The 22,980-nt window shown below is 45.8% G+C and overlaps 1 protein-coding gene across 2 annotated transcripts in view; it reads right to left on the bottom strand.

Moving 5' to 3' along the window:
* OPHN1 (oligophrenin 1) overlaps positions 1 to 22,980 on the bottom strand; it is a 126,713-nt gene that overhangs the window by 101,476 nt on the left and 2,257 nt on the right. Inside the window, exon 1 of one of the 2 annotated variants that reach the window (XM_083485087.1) lies at positions 729 to 835. The exons of the other annotated variant lie outside the window; for it this stretch is intronic. The gene's annotated coding sequence lies outside the window, so the exon portion shown is untranslated. Of the gene's footprint in view, positions 1 to 728; positions 836 to 22,980 lie in introns of those variants that run through there. 2 annotated transcript variants of the gene reach the window in all.

The following is a 22,980-nucleotide window of genomic DNA, read 5'->3' as shown; positions in this document are numbered from 1 at the left end:
AAGGCCAGGGGTTAGCAACCTTTTAGCTATGGGCCAGTCCACCGTCCCTCAGACCATGTGGTGGGCCTGACTATACCGTATGTTTTGCTCCATAAGGCACACCAGACCATAAGGTGCACCTAGTTTTTAGAGGGGGAAATCAAGCAGCTATGGCAATTCCCCCACCTCCCGCAAAAGCCCACAGGAGCCGCACACCCTTTAAGGAGCGTGCGGCTCCTGCGGGCTTTTCTACGAGGAGGGAGAACGGACTGGCCGCGTCAGTCCCTTCTCCCTCCTGGGGAAAAGCCCGCAAGAGCCGCACGGAGCTTGTGTGCAACTCTGGGGAGCTTTTCCTGCCTGCGTCCCCCCTACATTCGCTCCATAAGATGCACACACATTTCCCCTTACTTTTTAGGAGGGAACAAGTGCATCTTATGGAGCGAAAAATACTGCATTTTGAGGGGGGAAATGAACAAATTCCTATGCCCCACAAATAACCCAGAGATGCATTTTAAATAAAAGCACAAATTCTACTCATGTAAAAACACCAGGGAGGTCCCACAAATAACCCAGAGATGCATTTAAAATAAAATGACACATTCTACTTATGTAAAAACACGCTGATTCCTGGACCGTCCACAGGCCAGATTTAGAAGGCGACTGGGCCGGATCCAGCCCCCGGGCCTTAGGTTGCCTACCCCTGGTTAAGGCCATGCCTGCTCCTAGAAGGCAAGGGTTTCCTGACCTACCAGGCCAGATTATTTTAGGAACATTCCAGATTCCTCTTCTTTGCTAAGAAGCATATGCGGACCACAGGTGCAACATTCTTGTGTAAAGAAATATGCTGGGCTTAATTATAGCCAAAATTAAACACACACACAGAGAGAGAGAGAGAGAGAGAGAGAGAGAGAGAGAGAGAGAGAGGGAGGGGAGGGGAGGGGAGGGGAGTGGGGAGAGAGAGAGAGAGGATGCAAACGTTGGCCTGGACGCTGTTTTCAGCCACAGCAATCTTTAGTAACACAATTACATGATGCAAAAGTACCTTATGTTGTTACAGTCCAACCCAAAGATCTTCTAGAAGCTGGAACAGGCAAACAAAAGAAAATCAATCACCAGCAGGCTGCCCTTCAGACTGCCCAAAAGCAAAGGGTGTCTGCTAGGGGCCTCTGCATTGTTGGCATCTTTCTTCAAAGGAGCACAGGTGGAAGGGCTGCAGCTGAGTGACAGAACATCTGCTTAGCACGCAGAAGCACCCCTAATGACTTTTCCACGTAGAACTAGGAAAGACTCCTTCCTGAAACCCTGGAGAGTTGGTTAGAACTAAATACCACAGGATCACAACTTATGTGGGAATTTGGTTCCAAGGCTTCTGCATCTACACAAAAATTGCATATACCCAGTCTATCCTGCCCTTCCCCCCCAAAGGGGTCCAGGGCTGCAACATTCTATTGCTATGTCTCATGTCTTTAAAAACATGATAAACATTACAAACAAACAGAATGTCAAAACAGGTGAGCTGAACCAAAAAAGTTTCACCTTGCTTAGCCAGCAAAGTGGATATTGCTTTGACCTATAAAGTCTTATGTGGCTTGGAACCCCAATACCTCAAAAGCATTGCATTTCCTCACATGAAACTACAATAACCCTGTGATCATCATCTGAGGCCCTTCTCTGTATGCCCCCTCCTCAGAAGTTTGGAAGGCGGCAGCACAAGAACGGGGCCTTTTCCGTGGTGGCTCCCCACTTACAGAATGCTGTCTCTCCAGTGAGGTTTGCTAAGCATCACCTTTACATATGGGGGGGCGGAGTTATCGCTTTGTGTTTTTCTTTTGTTCTTGTTTTTATTATGTACCGTATTTTTCGCCCTATAGGATGCACCGTCCCATAAGGCGCACCTAGTTTTTTTTTGGGGGGGGAATAAAGGGGGGGAATTATTTTCCCCCCAGGTGCGGGGCTGGGACGAGGGAAGCCCGAGCTTCCCCCGACCCCAGCCCCCAGAACAGGCAACTCTCCACAAGCCGTGGGAGCCCGGCGCTGGTCTCCCGGCACGGGCTCCCACGGCTTGCGGAGATCTGAGCGAAGTCTGGAGAGCGAGAGGGGTTTTTATATTGTATTTGTTGTGAATTCCCTGATACGTATGGATGAAGGGAAGTATACAAAATTAATAAATTTAATAGTGATATTAATATCTTCAGGAGAAAGGCAAAAACATTCCCTTTCAACCAGGTCTTTGGCTTTATATATGGCCTTTTAGTGTGGGAGGGACGTTTTAATGTATTCCCCACCACACCCCTAGTTTTAATGTAGGTAGGTAAGTTGCTTTGAGTTACCATGGCAAAAAGGTGACCAATAAAATAAATAATAATAATCTTCCAATGAATGCCTAGAGCAACATGCAAAACTGAAGAGGGGTCCTACAAGACTCCTGCTTATTAATAGCAAGCAACCACTTCTCCTCAAGACTGCAGAAGGCGGACGATTTCAGAATTTCCTTCTTGAGAGTTCTCCGCAGGACAAACCAAGGCAGGAAGCCAAATGAGTCACCCTGGCCAAGTGGGAAATCTCACAAGCAGTTCAGTGAGCTATCCAAGTAAACTCAGCTATGTTCTTCCCAGAGCATTATTATTCTTATATTATATTTTATTATTATTATATATTCTCATTATTTTATGGCAAGGAAGGAAAACACATGCACCCTGGACAGAAGCTTGTGTTTTCATTGTTTGCGCAATGCAAAGCCCCACCAGCCTCTTTGCAAAGCTGCCTTGAGAAAGTGTTAGAAGGCACACCCCAAGCTGTGTCTTTGAGGTGGGGGGGGGCCCACTAAAACTTCAGCTCTCTCCTTCCCATGCCCAACGCATCGCTGTTGGAGTGGAAAGCAAAACATACAGAGAAGGAGCAAGTCAGCGAGCATATCCAAAAGTTCCACTGTTAACTCTTAGAACCTAAGAAGAGCCTGCTGAAACAGGCCAGTGGTCCATCTCCCTGTTCCAGCACCTGCTCTTACAATTAGGCAACAAGATGCCCCATTGGGAAACCAAGGAGAAGAACATGGGCACAAAAGCAAATCTCTACTCCTGTGGTTTCCAGCAACTGGTATTCGGAATCATTGCTGCCTCCAGCTGTGGCTAGTAACCATCAACAGCGCTCTCCTCCATGAATTTGTCTCATTCTCTTTTAAAAGCATCCAAGCCGGTGGCCATTACTGCCTCCTGAGGGAGGGAGTTCCACAGTTTAACTATGTGCTGCATGAAAAAGTACCATATTTTTCGCTCTGTAATACGCACCAGACCACAAGACGCACCTAGTTTTGGGAGGAGGAAAACAAGGAAAAAAATATTCTGAATCTCAGAAGCCAGAACAGCAAGATGGATCGCTGCGCAGTGAAAGCAGCAATCCCTCTTGCTGTTCTGGCTTCTGGGATAGCTGCGCAGCCTGCATTCGCTCCATAAGACGCACACACATTTCCCCTTACTTTTTAGGAGGGAAAAAGTGTGTCTTATAGAGCGAAAAATACGGTACTTCCTTTCATGTGTCCTGAATCTTCTAACATTCAATTTCATCAGATGTTCTAGAATTATGAGAGAGAATTCCCCCCCCCCATCCACATTCTCCATGGCACGCATACTTTTATAAACTTCTATTGTGTTGTCTCTTGGTTGCGTTTTCTCTAGAATGAGAAGTCCCAAACTCTGCAACCCTTCCTTCGGGGGGGGGGGGTCACTCCACCACCTTGATTGATCTGATTGCCCTTTTCTGAACCTTTTCCAAAATCTGCAATATCCTTTTTTAACGTGAGGCGACCAGGACTGTGCACAGTGCTTCAAATGTGGTTGCACTGTAGATTTGTATAATGGTATTATGGCTCTGTCTTATCAACAGTTCACACATGACAAAAGTGACTGCTCTGCTCCAAAGCCACAAACAGCTGGAACTCATCAGGCTGGGCTGAAAATCTGCTGGCAGAAATCTTGGTTCTGGAATGCCAAGATGCAGCTCACGAAGGACATGAGGTCACCAAACTGCTCACAAGCACCAGAGAACACGTTGTCCAGTACATCCCACATTAAAAGTAAGATACAGGGCTTAGCAACATCTTCAGAGAACTCCACCATGCATTAGCCCATGGAAGGTCTTCAAATAATAGCAAAGAGACAGAACACTGTGACCTGCTCCTAGTCTGTTTATGCGTTTATAAGCAGAAAAGTTGGAATATTGGGAGCTGCCTTATACTGACGCAGGCTTTTGGTCCATCAAGCTCAGTACTGTCAACACTGACTGGCAGCAGCTCTACAGGATATCAGGCCAGATTCTCAAGAATCATTATACCTAGGCCACTATTTCTATCCTTGGAATAGCTCACATGTGTTGTTCATCAAAAGAGCTGGGGACTTTACTTTCAAATAAAGAACAATAACATGTGTCTGTCCAGCAATACAGTTCGATCACTCCTTACGCACGTTTAACTTGTGTGATTTCAGCCTTACATGGTTGACGGCTCCCCAGTTGAAATCACACAAGTTAAACACACAGAGGGTGAAGAGCTTGAAAGCTCTTTCTGCACAGGGTTTTCCCAGCAGAGAAAGAGCTTTTAACCTCTCAGGCTTGCTTACTGGGTTCTGAGATGCTCTCAGAGTCCTCTCAGCACACAGCTCTGGAAATGTAAGAATGTTCGCGTGGGGGCGATTCCAAGCAGGCAGTTTGATAATACACTCTTTTTGTGTATATATGCCATTCCCGGATCATAACCCCCACGCAAGACGTGATCATACCGTGCTGGTAAAAGCTGGCTCCTGGTAGATGCAGAAAGGAAATTCTTGCAGGAAATTCTGCAGAAATAGAGACACATCTATGGCTTTTACCAAAACAGTGGATGTAACAGACCATGGCAGCCCCTAGCCTCTTCCTCCTCCTCCTTTCTCCCTACATGTCTTGGGGGGGGGGGGATGGACGAGACTCTGGTCATGATGTAACTTCCAGGCCACCACACTTCATCATCTGCCAATTCTGGAGAGTGGGGGAGGGGGGAGTGTCAAGCCTCAAAGCACACTTTTTTTGTTCTACTAGATATGACCAAGGAAGACAGGAGACAGGCAGAAGGAGGAGAGGGAGGATGCTAATTTTGGAAGCAGCCCACCAGCTCCAGTAATGATCACCTTCAACCCAAAAGACAACACTTAAGTCAGAAGGGATGTTTTGAAACGGAGACTAGCAATCTCTCCTCTTCCGGGAAGCCAGTATAAACATTATGTCCTCCCTATGGCAGGCTGATCCACTTGGAAGAGCTAACAGTGACTCATTTTGACTCACAGCAGGCAGTGCCATGGCCTATGGGGTAGAGACCTTTAGCGTGGCAAAAGGCCACAAGTAGCTTCTCAAAACAATGCCTGCCACATGGATCATTACCCCAGGGAGGGGCCTTGGGAACACCATGTGGATAAGAGCTTCAGAAGAGCGCTGCTGGATCAGGCCAATGGCCCATCTAGTCCAGCATCCTCTTCTAACAGTGGCCACCCAGAGACCTTTTTAGGAAACCAGGAAGTAGAATACGCGCACTAGGGCAACACTTTTCCTATCTTCCAGCAACTGGTATTCAGAAGCATTGCTGCCTCTGACCACGGAAGCAGAGCACAGTCATCCTGACCAGTAGCCATCAACGGAGCTCTCCTCCATGCAGTGTTCAGAACTACCGTATTTTTCACTCTATAAGACACACTTTCCCCCTCCTAAAAAGTAAGGGGAAATGTGTGTGTGTGTCTTATGGAGCAAATGCAGACGGGAGGCTCTGCTCAGCGCTCCCTTTCAAGAGCTGCCCTTCTCCCTCCTCGGGAAAAAGCCCCCAAGAGCCACACACATCCTCTGCGTGCTCTTTAAAGGGAGCACGGCTCTTGGGGGAGCCTTAGCCGTGCGCAGCCTCTCCTGGGCAGTGGGAGCCTTCATCGCACTGCCCAGGAGAGGATGCATGCGGCTATCCCACAAGCCAGGACAGCAAGCGGATCGCTGTGCAGCGATCCCGCTTGCTGTCCTGGCTTCTGGGATTCAGAATATTTTTTTTCTTGGTAGTCAGGCACCAGGTGCATTTTGCACCGAAAAGGGTACAGTGAAGCTGCCTGCCTGATGTCAATAGGCAGGGAGTTCCAGAGTGCAGGGTTCTGCCACACTGAAAGATCAAGCTCCTATAAATGTGACTAGGTAGTATATGTGGCACGTAAGTCTCCCCTTTTTGTAATTGTGGCATGATGCAACCAGTTTTCCCACATCTATATCTGCATGTGAAAGAAGCAAAACAAAAAAAGGATAATTTTAAAACTCCCAATATATTCACAATGCAAAAAAAGAAGTTCAAGCACCTAACTCTTTTCACCCCTAGAGCCTCTAGACTTCAGCTCCCAGGAGCCAAGATGGTCAGGGATAAGGGGAGATGGAGTCCAGCAACACCTGGGGGGCCACAAGCTTCCCACTCTATAGAATGAGTTAAAAGGCCTTTCCAGCGAGAAAAGAAAACAAAATTGTCTTGGGAGGACCTAGGCTGTTTTGAGCCAGAAGCAATGCAGCAAAGGGATCAGGCTTCAACACAGGAGATTTCCTGGACTTAAGACTCATTTCCTAAAGTTCTGCACCAACAGCCACCGGCTCTGAGGATCCCCAGTTTTAAAAAAAGATGAACTGCTCCCAACTGGGGCTGTGCCTAACCCAGTCCTTCCCTTTCTCATAAAGATTTCTTCCCGTGCAAAAGTGGCTTCCTGTGGCGTTTCTGAACCATTTTTAAACTTCTTCTGAATTTTGGTGCTTTGTGGGGAGAAGGGCGACTTTACTTCATCATTTCAAAGAGACCATTAGAGGGGGGGGGATTGATTTCTTTCCAGTAGCATTTTTTCCAGCCTCCCTAGATGTCTCAGCTGTAAAAGAAAATAAAAGCTCCAAGAGATCAGCTTCCTTGTGACATCTTCCCCTGAGCTTTAATTGAACTCCAGCAAGCTGTAGAGGTTGGCTACAGCAGGGCGGAGACTGGTTTTGTTTACACAAAGTCCATCCTTTTACATTAAAATAAAATCTGACCAATGTCCAGACTGGATAGCATTCTGCTCAGACAAGGCCTGACCCCCTCGGTTGAGTCAATGAACATAGGTAACATCAAAATCACAGACCACGCCCCAGTAGATGCTACCCTTAAAATAGGAGAGGAAACATGAACCAACCCAACACAGTCCTTCAGTCCCACCCTAACTCAATCAATCAATCAATCAATCAAACAATCAATCAATCAATCAATCAGAGAGAGTCTCACAAGAACTCTCCAAAACTACTTCAAATAAAAGGACATAGACAATATTATAATTGCTCCTTTGGGACACAATGAAAGCAGTCACCAGAGGAGCCTGCATAAAAGAGAAAGCATCCCTTAAAAAACAAACCTCAAAAATTAGCAAAAATAGAACAAGGTATCACAGCCCTCTCATCACGCCACAAACAAACAGGAGCTAAAAGACTCTGCTGCTGGAGAAAAGACAGGTCCACTTTCTTCTTACACAGCTTAAAAAGGTAAAGGTACCCCTGACCGCTAGGTCCAGTAGCGGACGCCTCTGGGGTTGCATGCCCATCTCGCTCTATAGGCCAAGGGAGCTGGCGTTTGTCCGCAGACAGCTTCCAGGTCATGTGGCCAGCATGACTAAGCTGCTTCTGGCAAATCAGGGCAGCGCACGGAAGCGCCATTTACCTTCCCACCGGAGTGATACCTATTTATCTACTTGCACTTTGATGTGCTTTCGAACTGCTAGGTGGGCAGGAACTGGGACTGAACAACGGGAGTTCACCCCATCACGGGGATTCAAACCACCAACCTTCTGATTGGCAACCCCAAGGCTCAGTGGTTTACACCACAGCGCCACACAGTTTAGCAACCAATTATTTTGTATGTGAGACAAGACGATCAGAAAATGACTCTTCCAGAGATTCACAGAAGAATCTGGAGGTTCTTATTATACTAAAATACTGTTCACACAGTGGCAGACTTTGAGGTCTGACTTTGGGGTCTCAAATTTCAGCGGTGCCTATGCAACTCCAAAATTTGGTGCCCTCTCGCCTTCTTTTCTACATCTTTGTTGTGATGCCCCTGAAGCACCCCCTCGGCTCTGCACCCAGTGGCAGCAAACTAATTTCACCTCTGGTTTACGGCATCGATTACATGATGTGACATCGCATTTCCTCTCCTTTTGTGCTATCATTAACTCAGAGGGTGTTCTTATGAGCTTGTAACAGCTATTTTTATTGTCTTCATTGTGTTCTGCAAAGCAAACAAGGACGCTTTTTTTAAAAAAAAAAGTAGAAAAAAGCTTTACATAAGGGGTAGCAACACCTTCCCCATGCTTACAGGAAATGACAGCTGAGGGTATCACTGGGATTTTCAGGAAAAACAGGTAGTGGTAAGTCTGCAGAGGCAAGACCACCAAAGGGAGGATTTGCAAAATATAAGGAAAGGATCTCTTGGCCACTGTGAAAGCAAATAAAGAATAACAAAACCCCACATCCCACCCTTGACAATTTCATTGAACGTTATATCCCCGCATGCCCTCCAGAAACTTTTAGGTGCTATTTCTTTTTCCATTAATGACAATGGAGAGCTGTAAAAAAAAAAGTTCTCAATGTTTTTGCACACAACAGAGAAGCTAAGATTCAGCTTCTTCAAAGTCAGCACTCTTTCTGCAGGATGCAATTATTGCAGCAATCCACAAACTCCAAGACTTGCCTTGGAAGCCGCCTTCACTTAAGGATGATACTGGATGTTGCATATAACCATTTGTTAATCTGGTGATCCAATATATTCATGCATAACCATTACTAAAAACCAGTTAATGCACCAATGTTCATTAGAATGGAATCACAGTTCAGATTTATGCAGTGGGTACCACTGTGGTTTTCACTGTGTAGGGTTTATTCCCTGCTCTAATGGGTTGCTACTGAGCATAACTGAACCTTAACTGGAATCCAATGGATGTTTGTGCATTCACCAGGACTTGTGTGCACTGGTGTTAGAATCATAGAATCATAGAGTTGGAAGAGACCACAAGGGCCATCGAGTCCAACCCCCTGCCAACCCCCTGTTGGTGATCATCTGGTGATCCAGGCATCACCCCAGCAACCCTTTTCAAACAGGATGGGCCACTTCCAGACTAGCAGCTGGGAATTGGAGATGCTTCAGCAAAGGGGGATTTAACCCCACACAATGCAGACCCCAGTCCCAGACACCTTCCCCTCACCACAACAAGGTTCCAAGCATATGTTTCTGTCAGGTATTTAAGGTGTTTCCATACTGCCCTTCACCAAAAATGGGCCATGCGACAGTTCACATCTGATTAAAGGCAACATAAAAAGTATAGTACATAATAAACAAAAATGAAAAGTTATCTTAAAATATATAAAGGACATAATTAGCAACATCACAACTCAGCAATTACTTCACCCATCAGCCTCTAAAAAGCTGATAAAAAAAATGTGAGTTTTGGTTTAGTTTCTAAGCAAATATAGTGTGGGGGTAAAATACACCTCAGTGGAGAAGTACGTAATTCCACAGACATGGAGCCACTATCCAAAAGGTGGTGTTTGAATTCTAATTAGTGTTTAATTGCCTTTTGATTACTATTTTTGGGTTTTTTTCTATGCTTTTGGATGTTTCTATTTGATCTGTAAGCCACTTTGAGTCCCTGACTGGGGAAAAGGCAGGATATACATAGTAAATATTATAATACTGTCTTGTTTACATCTAGTTCAGCCCCAAATCCTCAGATGAAAGGAGTAAGCTTTTGGCAGCTGAATCCCCTTCTCGAAGAGAATAAACCCTTGTTCCTTTTGAAAAACACTTTGTTCTGGAAGACACACACCTCAACAGGTTAGCTCAACAGCCTCATGGATAAGCTGAAAGGAAACCGCAGCGACAGCTCAAGCAAATGAGAGGGGCGTTGCTAAAGACAGCCCACCCACCACATGTGGCTGCTTTCAGAGGTGAGCACTGCAATGCCTGTTCTGCAAGCTTTATCCCCTACACACAAACACCCAATAAACCCTTTCTTTGACTTGTTCTTTCAGTAGAGTGGTTTATGGGGCTTTGTGATAAGAGCAGATTTAGACCTAAAAGACAACACAGACCCTTTTCTGTCACTAGCATCTACTGTACCCATCACAAACTTCATGGTCCATTTTTGGGTTTATTACTTTTATATCCCACCATACAAAAGTTCTCCTCCTCCTCATTAAATTCCCACAACAACCCTGTAAGGTAGGTTAGGCTAAGAGGCAGTGACTAACCTGAGTGAGGATTTGAACTCTGGTTCTCTCCCAGGTCCTACTGCGCCCCTCTGATCACTATGCCACACCGGCTCCACAAGTCAGAAGAAGATCTTCAGTCTAGCAGACGGATAGCCAAAATGGTGCCCTCCAAATGTTGTTGCACTACGGCCCCATCAGCCCCCAGCCAACAAAGCCAATAGGTCAGGGGTGTGGGAAGTGTAGTCCACACACACCAGGAGGGCGCCATGTTTTTGCTACCCCTGTGCTAGCACATTAAGGGTGCATTTGACTGCTGCAACTAAACATTTCAAAACTGCCTCCCTGAAAGAACTCTAGGAATTATGGCTCTGCCAGATTGCTGGAAATTCTTTTGCTGGAGATTCCCAGGGTTTCTTGGTTGGCAGCTGCTGCGGTAAATCAGGCTTGAAATTGGTCTAGAATTTGAAATGCAGACGGATCTTTGAGATGTTAAGTCTCTGATGGGTGAGGTGGGGTCAGGTCTCCTGGTGAGGGCAACAAACATGACTATAAAGTGGGAAAGCACTTTGTGAATGTTTGTGTATATGCACCCACACAACCAAACAAGAAATTGGCGCATGGAGATCTCTTATATCTTACTTTGACATTTTTGCTCAGGCACTTCTTATATGGGAGAAAAGAGGTCACAAAGACACCAGCCCCCCTCACCTCAATGGTGTCCTTCCTGGGATAAGCCAATTGCATGCAACAGCTGACGAATGCTGTCAAGGAAGCATCTCCTGGTCAGCAGGAATATTTTTAAAAAATGTTTACATTCAGCATTAAGAAGAGTTGCAGCTGCACACAAAACCTCTCATTGCTTTACCACAGTATCAAACAATCGTCGAGTTGGAAGCAACCCCAAGGGCAATCTAGTCCAACCCCCGCAATGCAGAAGCACAGAATCAACTATTCCAACCTCCTCCAAGCCCACGGCACCATTTTGGTTGGGTTCTGCATGACAGCTACAAGATCCAGAATGACTCCAAATTCACATCAATGCACTGACACTCTAGCATTTTGTTCTTAAAAGCTGAAGACACTGTGCTTGGACATAAGCAGCTATGCCATTAAAGCTAGCCATGCAAGTAGGGATATTTACTCTAGGCAGCCAGGCACCCTTTTACTGGAAAGTGTAGCTTGTTATTTAAAAATGCAGCCTGGAAGGCCTTTTGTCAGCACAACCGATCGTCACGTTTCTCCAAAGCCACAAAAGTCAGTTCTCTGCAGACGAACACAGCCTGGAAGATTTGTGCAAACTGCAGCCAAGCAACAGGGAGCCCGTGAACAGATGCCACTTCTGCAAAACCTGCAAGCAGGACCAGAACACAAGGCCTCTCTGCCCTCTGCGGTTTCCAGCAACTGGTATTCAGAAGCATTACTGTCTCCAGCTGTGGAGGGCAGAGCACAGCGACCATGGTTTGTAGCCATCAGTAGCCCTCTCTCCCTCCATGAATTTGTTGAATCCTCTGTTAAAGCCAGTCAGGTTTCACTGCCTCCTTTGGGAGCAAGTTCCATAGTTTTACTATGCACTGCATGAAGTACTTCCTTTTCTCTGTATTGCATCTTCCTATTAAAAACAGTTAAGGATAAAGAAAGTTTACATTCCCCTTTGGCCAACAACCATCTAAGTTAGCCTGCCTTGAAGTGCTTTGCTGTCAAAAGATGTAGAAGCAAAAGGGAAGAATGGCTCTCTTCACACCCGCCGCTCGACCAAACCAGAGCTGCCCATTTACATTTGTTCCTACTGCCAGCCCAAATGTTTTGGAAAATGCGAAGTTGTTTTAGCAGCTTTCCACAAGACAGAAGGCTTCTTCTGAGCATCCAGCAGGAGGATCCCTCAAACATCATCATCAATGCACCACAGGCTGGCTCTGAACTAATGGTGCTTTTGTAGCACAGGACATTTTTCATGCAGGAAGCCAGGAGAGATCTCTGGTGCAGCCTAGGCTAATATTTGCTGGGGGGGGGGGGTTGGGGGGATCTGTACTCTTTACACAGTGGATGTGTGGAAGTACAGAAGATGACCATCTTATTTGCAATATCCTCTGTACTCAAGTTCCAAAAACTTTAATGACCAGTCGTGTGAGGAACCCTACCTAGGCACGGACTATACACTATGATCACATCTTACAAGGGGGTTCAGTTCCAAGAGTTTCACGTATACCCAGCCTCTTGGAGCCACCCCTGTAGCTAGCAGGGAAGGGGAGAGAGAATCCCCTGTACTTCCAGAAACCAAACAGCTAAGGGGCCTTGCCCAGCAAGTAAGGCAAAGAGCTCAAAGGTTCTTTTTATGCTGGGCAACCCAAGCAGACCTGGCACTAAAAGAGGCTTTAAGCCCTCTGCCTTGCTTGGGTGTCCCAGTTCTGAAAAGCCAAGGATGTTCAAACAAGATCTTGCACCCGGTGAGATCTTGCAACAGCATCCCAGAGCTACGGCACTGAGTCGGCCTTGCCCCTCAAACAAGAGCTGAAAAGCTCTTTTCATGCCAAGCAGACTCAGTGAGAAAAGAGCTTTTAACCTCTTTTGCTTGGGATTTGATCTGCACAATTTCAAGCAGCTCACCCTTCAACCACGTATGGTTGAAATCGTGCAACTCAACTGCATGTAAGATGCAATTCTGGTGTATCCTAATCGCATAGCAGGAAAGGGAGAGTCCTGGAACTAAATGGAAAGGCAGCTTGGTTGGAAGCAAATTCCGACCCCGTGTCCAAGAGGGCAGGAAGGGCCACACTCTGCTGTCAACAAAACAAATGGGGTGAAGTAATGAGAAGCAAATTGGCAAGCTGAATAGGAAGAAGGCACTGAAGGAGAAGAGTCGCTGAGGAAGAAGGGAAGTGGAAACCGCCTCAGAGAAGCAGGGAGAGGGGCTGAAGAGAACAGGAAAGTCACAGGAATGTGAGGTTCAAGAAGAGAGTAAATCCTCATGCATGGCCTAATTTATTTATCCACATTCCCTATTTTTCACAGAATTTTTTTTCAAGGGGGCTTCCACAAATTAAAGCAACATAGATCAGATACAAAAAGCTAAAAACATTCATAAAATATCATAGATAAAAAATAATTAAGCCCTAATCAAGTTAAAACATTATTTAAAAAACAAGCCTATTAAAATACGAATAAGTGATGCTGTGTTCCTTAGGCCTGACACTCCTGTGTCAATCATGTTTTTGCTAAAACAGTGGTACCTCAGGTTAAGAACTTAATTCATTCTGGAGGTCCGTTCTTAACCTGAAACTGTTATTAACCTGAGGTACCACTTTAGCTAATAGGGCCTCCCGCTGCCGTCGTGCCGTCGTCATGTTATTTCTGTTCTCATCCTGAAACAAAGTTCTTAACCTGACGTACTATTTCTGGGTTAGCGGAGTCTGTAACCTGAAGCGTATGTAACCCGAGGTACCACTGTAAAGAGTTAACTCCAACCTGCACAGCATGATTTATTGCTGGCTCGCCTCTGACACGCTGGCAGTCAGTGCAGACGATACTAAGCTAGATGGACTAATGGTGTTACTCAGTGGGAGACAGCTTCCTATGTTTGCTCTTCCTTTTCTCCCCTGTACTATTTTTGGGGGGAGCTGGACAGTGCTCTCTAGACAAATGTTCCTTTGTTTTAACTGATACCTTCTGCTATCCATAGGAAGTTCTCTGAGACCATTGGTCCATCTAGCTCAGTACTGTCTGCACTGGCCAGCAGTGGCTCTTCAGGGTTTCAGGCAGGGGACACTTCCAGCCCAACCTGGAGATGCTGCTGCTGGGGACTGAACCCGGGACCTTCTGCATGTGAAGCAGGGTGTCCTACCACTGAGCCATGGTGCCTCCCCTTACAACACACATGTACATAGAAAGCTGCCTTCTGTTGATTCACGTAATTGCTGGAAATCACAGGGAAGTGGAGCGGGCTCTCGCACCTGAACCCTACTTGTGGGTTTCCCACACACCCTGCTTATGTTTTTATTGATCCATCAAACTCACATCTGCCTACACTCCAGATAGGGGACATTCCCAGCCCTACCTGGGAGATGCAATCGGGGATTGAACCTGGAATCTTCTGCATGCAAAGCAGTTTTAGCAATACCCAGCGAGAAGAGCTTGCATCAGGGTGACATCACAACCAACACAGATCATTCCTACAGTGCTTGGGCTGGGTTCCAAAACAAACATAAGCTATTATGTATTGCTGGGGGGGGGGGGGGACCTAAACAGCTGCTTTAAAAATTCCCCTAATCTTAGAGTGACTGTGTGTGTGTGTGTGTGTGTGTGTGTGTGTGTGTGTGTGGTTCTTCTCTCTCATAAGCCTTCCTTCATGGCTTTGAACCACACACCACTCATTTCATATCTCCTAGAAGTACACTGCCATTCTACCTCCAGGGCAGACCATTTTCATCTGGACTTGGTGGCAGACTGCTGGCCTGGATAGATAGAGCCTGACCACCGGGGAGGCTTCCTCAGTGATTCCCCCACTGCCACAGCAATGCTCAAAGTTGCTGGAAAGATGAAGTTGCTGTCATCCCACAAACCACACATAATATCATAATATCCTATGAAGATCCTGCTGGGTCAGGCCAAAGTCCTAGCCCAACATCATGTTCTTGCAGCGTCCAAAAAGATGCCCCAATGGGAAACTGATGAACAGGATTCAAGTACAACAGTACTCTCCCCTACTATGGTTTCCAGCAATTGCTATTCAGCTGTGGAGTCAGACTTAACATGAGTTTACAGTGTGATGCAGAAGCAGAAGCAGAAAAAAAACTAATGCCATTCTAGGCTGCATCAACAGAAGCAGTGTCCAGATCAAGTGAACTAATAGTATCACTCTATCTTGCCTTGGTGAGAATCCTTCTGGAGTACTGTGTCCGGTTCTGGGTGCCACAATTTCAGAAGGATATAGACAAGTTGGGTGATTAAGGGTCTGGAAATTAAGCCTTATGAAGAATGAGGGAGTTGGGTATGTTTGGCTTGGATAAGAGGAGACTGAGAAGAGATATGAAAGCCATCTTCAAATATCTAAAGGGCTGTCACATGGAAGAGCAAGCTTGTTTTCTCTTGATCCAGAGGGTAGGACCTAAACCAATAGATTCAAGTTACAGTTCTATGGTTCTATGACTCATGTCATATCTACATGATCCACATCATTAAAGCAGAGGCGCTCCTTTTATCTGTAATTGATTCCCCACCCCCACGAAAGAATCCTCAGAACTCTAGTTTGCAAAGGAGGAGGGGGAGAGTTAGGAGAACCTTAATGAACTAGTTCCCAGGATTCTTTGGAGGAAGCCATGACTGTTAAGGTGATCTACGAGTGCTTTGAATATATTGTGTTGATGTGAGCTTACACTCCTCCAAGAGTTCACCTCCAGGTCATCTCTGATAACAGATTAAATGTTGCGACTTTCTTTCGCGTACAACAGCCCTTAATTGGAATTTCCCGAAAAGCCTTCTGAGAACTGGCTTTTGCACGGCATGGAAAAATATTATGCTTCCATTTGGCGGAAAACCAGGAGGTGGGTAATTATATATCCAATTAGTAAGTGGGCACTGGAAGTTCAGGAGGACATTTTTATTTCTTCTCCCAAATTGCACAAAAGGATTTTTGAGCCAGGTGGGGCACTCTCAACAATCTGAGGATGCAGAAGGAAACACCCATGTTTATTTTTTATTTTTTTGCACATGCTTCTGAGAGAAGCAGAAAGGAATTTATGGGCAGAATCTTCTCGCATGGTATTATGAGCCAAGAAACAGATGTACTGGAAGACGTTTCACACTTGTTTTCTTTAATTACAACTGAAGGCCTCGAAGAATTACAGTGTGGCCGTTCGTCAAGGCGTCTAGGATCCTACACACATTAGAAAACTCTCATTATATGAGCTGGGGGGGGAGGTCCACCCCCTTACAAAATGCAGGTAAACAAATGTACGTTTCACTTGTTTTCACACAGGTGTGCTGAGGTTGCACATTGTTACGCTATACTGTACATGTGCATTTTAAACACACAAAATTTATTTCACCCCAAGCTAAAAGCAAGGTCATGCTACATGCCATGAACTTGTCTGCCACCATTCCTCCCAGTTTTTTGGATGAACAACAGTTGTGGGGGGGGGGGTGCTGAAGTAACAAGTGGAGGTGGCACAAGCCGGTGGAGCAGCCGCTTAACCCCTTCCCTTCCTGTTTGCTCAGTCGACTTCTTTAGGGGGGTGGTTGTGGTTCAGTGGCAGAACATCTGCTTTGCATGGTTCCATACCCAGGTAGGGATGGAAATGTTCCCTGCCTGAACCCCTGGAGAGCTGGAGTGAGTCAGAACATGAGCGGAGGTACTGGATCGGGCTAGTCCAGCATCCTGTTCTCACAGTGGGTAACCAGATCCTTGTGGGGGGTTGTTATTCTTATTTACTAAATTTGCTGGTCACTTCATCTTCCCCAAGATAACCCAAAGTGACTTACAAACAAACGAACAATCCCTTATAGAAACATTAAAACCAAGGAGGGACATACAGTTGTACCTCGGAGGTCGAACGGAATCCGTTCTGGAAGTCCGTTTAACTTCCAAAAAGTTTGGAAACCAAGGTGTGGCTTACGATTGGTTGCAGGAAGCTCCTGCAGCCAATCGGAAGCCACATCAGACGTTCGGGTTCTAAAGAACGTTCGCAAACTGAAACACTCACTTCTGGGTTTGCGGCATTTGGGAGCCAAAACCTTCGACTTGCAAGGTGTTCGGGATCCAAGGTATGACTGTACATTAAAAACATGCAGGAATCTTTTTGCCCAATGTGGGGCTCAAACCCACAACCTTGAGATTAAGAGTCCCATACTTTGCTGACTGAACAATCCTTCCCTTCTTGTCTGAAGCCCTAGAGTCACTGCCAGCCAGTGCAGGCAATATGGAGCAAGATGGACCAATGGTCTGACTTGATATAACACAGCTTCTGATATTCCTGTGATGGTGCTATATAAATAAACGACGACTATGGTCAGACCCAAGATAAGCAGGCTTCCTAAAATATTCCTGCATTCTGTATGACTGAAATTTGGCCCCAAGCCTGACTGTCATTAATTCAACTGTTTAGCATCCCAGAAAGCTGGGAACACACTTTAAGATGTTTTGGTTTACAGCCCAGATTACACAGGTATTACTTACTGTATTTTTCACTCTAAAGGACGCACTTTTCCCCCTTCAAAAATGAAGCGGGCAGAAGCTATGGAGTGAAGAAGCCATAGCCGCGCAACCCTCTCCCGGCTGGAGAGGTGACACGCGGCTACTGCAGCAGCCTCTTTAGCTGCGCGCCACCTCTCCAGCCGGGAGAGCGCGCGTGGGGCTAAAGAAACCCCCCGCGACCCTCTCCCAGCTGGAGAGGTAACGTGCGACTATGGCAGCAGCCTCTCCGCTGCGCGCCTTTCCGCTGCTCCCTGACCTGCTCTTTGGGGCTGGTGGTGGGCTTCCCCCCGCCAGCCCCAAAGAGCAGGTTGAAAGGAACCTGAAGCCTGGAGAGCGAGAGGGGTCGGTGCGCACCGATCCCTCTCGCTCTCCAGGCTTCCAAGGTAGCCTGAAGGCAACTGAACGCACCTTAAACGGCACCTTGTTTTAGAGGGGGAAAACAAGAGGGGGAAAATTCTCCCCCGCTCTGCGCAGCGCCTCCTGCCGCTTCGCTGAAGGGGCGCTGGGCAGAGAGGGAGAGAATTTTTTTTTCTTGTTCTCCCCCCTCTAAAACAAGGTGCGTCCTATTGTCCGGTGTGTCCTATAGAGCGAAAAATACGGTATCCTCATTTTTAAGGTTTGCATCTCACCATTCAGAGTTTAAAAACCAGTTGTACTGTTTACATCAAAAAATCTAGCCAAACTATTCATGTATTTTGCTTACTTTTAAAAAATGTGTATTCCACCAATCTCTCCATAGTGATTTGGAGGGGGGAAACCCTTTAAGAACTTGGTATATAGTCAAATCAGTAAGTTAACCATATCCATTTAACAAAGTCCAGCAACACAACAAAACAGCACAGAACTGAGCCAGCAAAAAATACACAATTTAAATTATTGCTTGCTGGTTTTCTTGTATAGAACATGCAAGAACTTGCCAATATTTAAAAAATGCAAGCAAATGAGAAAAATGGGCATGTCTGCTAGCTCAGTTCCAACCAATTCTGCAGCCCCTTTGGAAAGGGGAGGCTACTATTCTTAGGAGATATCTTTGTCTCCCAAAGTTATATTTTCCAAAATCCTTTGAAGGAAACAGTAGCAGTTGAACTAGTTCAATATCAGTTTTTACTTGGTAGCTTAAGTGCCATAATGCTTCTCTCTGGCCTCACTGGCTAGTCAAGCATCTATGGCCAAACTTATTCAGATCACTGGGAAAGAATATTACTATCACCAATTGCAATCAAAGGACAAGGGCCACATGCATCTCTATTCAGTGGCTGTTCTGCAAACAGATTTCCCCAACTGAACCCACAAACAGCTTTCAACATTACCCAAATGTAAGGGGAGGCCGCAGAGTGTTTATACCCCACTGGTGCGTGCATGCTAATTTGGTCTAAATTTCCATTTAGGTGCACAGATGGTACATAGACTGCTTATAATTAAACCTATGAGTTTAAGGCTGCAAAACAGATGGAACAGCTCCAACAGCAATACCCTATATCTTGCTCCAAAACATGCACAAAAGAAGATGAGCTCATTGCCAAGCATATCTTTCCAAAAATTCTGCAGCAAGACTATAGGTCAGCTTTGAATTCAACTGTACAGCATGAGAGATGCCTGGTTTAACTCTATATTGGTTGCATGATACATCAATACCAGCTACCTGGAAAATAACCTCAGCAGAAGACTTTCTCCTTCAGGTACTTGGACCCAAACCATACAGGGCTTTAAAAGTAACAGCAGCTTGAATTGGGCCCATGAAATTCTCTGTGAATTGGCATATGTACAAACCTAGTGGCGCTACCGATGCTTGCTAATCAAAGGTCCAGCAGCCTAGTTGACAGGTTGGAAAATACTAACAGCCACCCCTCAGAATTTGCATTGCATGCCTTGGATTTAATCTGCAGTGACTTTCCAGGATTTCAGTCTATCCTGGAAATGCTGAGGAATGAACCTGGGAATTTCAGCATGCACAGCAAAGCCCCAAAGCCTGAACCAGTCGGCTGCAGCATTGGCATACTTGAAAAGGAACAAGCACACCTACGTATCACGTTGTGAAAGGCCACATGGGAGTCAGCATAATTAATTTCCTACCTGAGTGGAGGGACACTGTGTGCAAAGCTAAGAAGCCTGACACCCTTGTCCTCTGCAGAGTTACTCAAAAACATAAAAAGCATGTTCAGTGCGCAGTACAGCAGTCTATGCTTCTGAATAACAAGGCTCAATGAATCATCTGCATACAGCTTGACGCTGAATGTCTATTTTACCATAAATATCCCCACATGAAAACTGCTGGAGGTTTTGGAGGACCACTTACATCATTTTTCTGCCTGTTGTATCAACTGTATGATTTTTAATTATACTTTTATTTTTGGTGTTATTGTTTTTCACTTATTCCATAGAAAAAATTCAAACTGCAATACAATAAAAATAAATAAAAGACCCAATAAAAATATTATTAAAAATCAATACAGTGGTACCTCAGGTTAAGAACTTAATTCCTTCTGCAGGTCCGTTCTTAACCTGAGGTACCACTTTAGCTAATAGGGCCTCCCGCTGCCGCTGCCGCACGATTTCTGTTCTCATCCTGAAGCAAAGTTCTTAACCCGAGGTACTATTTCTGGGTTAACGGAGTCTGTAACCTGAAGCATCTGTAACCTGAGGTACCACTGTATATTTAAAGTGCCATCTTCTGTCTTCAGCCACAAATCCAGGTATGCCACGGACCACCTGGAAAAGGCTTGCATTCTGGAAACCCCGGACATCAAGTCCCCCAAAAGGTACCTCTTTATAAAGAATTTCAGAAGCCCCATCTGTGCCCAGCTTGCTCCATTATGGAGCCAATGGGGTTCTGCTAAACTGCATATAAATATGTAACATTATTTTGTCTCCAAGGGCAAGGATGGACTATGGAGATGGCGAAGCAAGCTGGGGCTGAGGGATGCTATATTCCAAAACATCTGGAGGGCACCGGGTTGAGGAAAGGTGCAACAATTTTATGTTATCCAAGCTTGGAAAGTTCAACTGGTGAGAGAACCTCTGCAAGTCATAGAATAAATGCTTATTTTCAGGGGGTATGCAAGGGTACATAGTACCAGCATCTCTTTTTTGTTGTTAAAAAGTGTGGCACTTACTGTAACAGCTTCATTGTGAGTATCAGCACCTATTTTTCTAGGGGGGGGGGAGCACTGCACAGAATCATAGAATCAAAGAATTGTAGAGCTGGAAAGGACTCTGAAGGGCATCCAGTCCAACCCCCTTCAGTGCAGGAACCTCAACTAGCTCATCCATGACAAATGGCCATCCAAGCTTGGCTTAAAAACCTCCAAGGAAGAAGAGTCCATTGCCTCCCACTGTCCACTGTACCACTATTCTGACTGTCAGAAAGTTCTTCCTAAGGTTTAGTTGGAATCTCCATTCTTGTACCTTGAAGCCATTGGTTCGGGTCCTACACTCCAGAGCAGGAGAAAACAAGCTTGCTCCATCTTTCATGTAATACCCCTTCAGATATTTGAGGATGGCCATCATTTCTCCTCTCTATATCCTCTTTTCTAGGCTAAACATACCCCAGCTCCATCCACAATTCCTCATCAGGCTTGGTTTCCAGACCCTCTGTTATCTTGGTCACCTTTCAGCTTGTCAATATCCTCCTGGACATAGTACTCCAGGTGTGGTCTGACCAAGGCAGAATAGAGCAGTACGATTACTTCCCTTGTTTGGGACACTATAGACTTCTGCTGATGCAGCCCAGAAGAGCAATAGCTTTTCTGGTGCGGCATCACACTGTTGACTCATGTTCAGTTTGTGGTCTACCAGGACCCCTAGATCCTTTTCACATGTATTACTGGCATTCCCCATCTTATCTTTGTGTAGCTGGGGAGTGATGCTTGGGGGTTGCTCCTTGGCCCTGTGGAGTCTTCAGTGTGGGGTTCCTCGGAGTTCGAGTTTTTCCACCCATGCTTTTTAACATCTATAGGAAACCGCTGAGTAGGAGCATGTTGTCAAATCATTGATATGACAGCCACCTTCAAATATCTGAAGGGCCATCCCTCAGAAGATGGAGGAAGCTGGTTTTCTGTTGCTCAGAGGGGAGGATCCAAACCAATGGATTCAAATGGCAACAAAAGGAGATCCTGACTAAGACTGGGGTAAAAAGGAGCATTCCTGACCTGCCCATTGCTTTAAATTGACCACACCTGCTTTATAGGAATTTGGGACCACCTGTGTCCTTACATAAGCTAACATAAGAAGAGCCTCAGGGAGAAGAGGACTAGTATCCTGTTCTCACAGTGGCCAGCCAGCTGCCCCAATGGGAAACCCACAAGGAGGATTTGAGCCCAACAGCCCTTTCCCATCCCGTGGTTTCCAGCTACAGGGATTCAGAAGCATGGCTGCAACCATGGAAGCAGGGCATAGCCATCATGGCTAGTAGCCTTCAATAGCCCTCTCCTCCATAAAGATGTCATCAGCAGCACAGGAAACGTTCACCACAGCTCATCTTTCCTGCTGCTTCGAAGGAGTGGATAAGTTTCTTGCTTATTCAACACAACGCACGATGAGCAATTTCTGGATAACATTTTGCACATTTCCCTTTCCATGCATTGAAATATACATGCATCTTCCTACACAATGGGCGGGGGGGGGAGTGCTGGGGGGGTTTCCTGTGGAATGCGAACTGTAAGGAACTGCACCTTACAAATCACCAGAAGCAGCCCCACTTAAACCTGGAGCCAGTAGCAATAGGGTCTCCCTTTGGAGCCTGCTTCCTACAGAGACCTCCTGTAACTCGAGAAAAAGCAGAGATGGTGGGTGGCAGCAGGATTTTAAAAGGCAACTTTTACTGTTCAGTGCGCGGAGATGTTCTGCCTAGGACTGAGTCAGCATGCAATGATTTTACTGGGTGTGTTTGGAAAGTGTTTATTCCTGGGTTCATTTAAATCATGTTTTGTGTCATAAACTGCTCTGAGAGCCTCAGTAACCGGATGTCTTTATAGGGAGCATCCACAAGGCCTCTTTCTGCAAGTTTAATATTGCTTGCAAGAGAACATGCGGAGCTCCTCTAGCAATCCAAAAGTCTTCTGATTCACAATTCAATATCCTCAGCACTATGCTAGGGACACCTAAACAAACACAAGGAAGTCAACACCAGCCTTAATCTACCTCCTAGTATATTTAAAGACCAATCTGTACTATACATTCAAAGCAGTATCATCCCACATTAAACAGTCATGGCATCCCCAAAGAATCCTAGCTCGTGTAGTTTAAGGGTAACGAAGAGTTGTTAAGAGTAACCTCCATATTCCCCTCCCAGAGCTACAATTCTTTGAGTTCCCTGGGAAGAGGGATTGATCATTACACCACACTGGAAACTGTAGCTCTGAGGAGGGGAACAGGGGTCTCGTAACACCTCTCAGCAATGTTCCCAGGATTCTCTGAAAGAAGCAATGCCTGTTTTAAAGTGGGGTGAAAGTGCTCTAAATCTACAGCGCAGACAGGGTCAATGACACACACGCACTCAAGGCACTGATGCATTTAATCCTGATGAAAACAAAAGCAGCTGAAAGCTGGGGAGT

This window comes from Podarcis liolepis (genome assembly GCF_965112155.1).
Source record: "Podarcis liolepis genome assembly, chromosome: Z".
Classification (NCBI taxonomy): Eukaryota; Metazoa; Chordata; class Lepidosauria; order Squamata; family Lacertidae; genus Podarcis; species Podarcis liolepis.
Note: the sequence above shows the minus strand (reverse complement) of the source record. Positions and strands in the feature narration are given on the sequence as shown.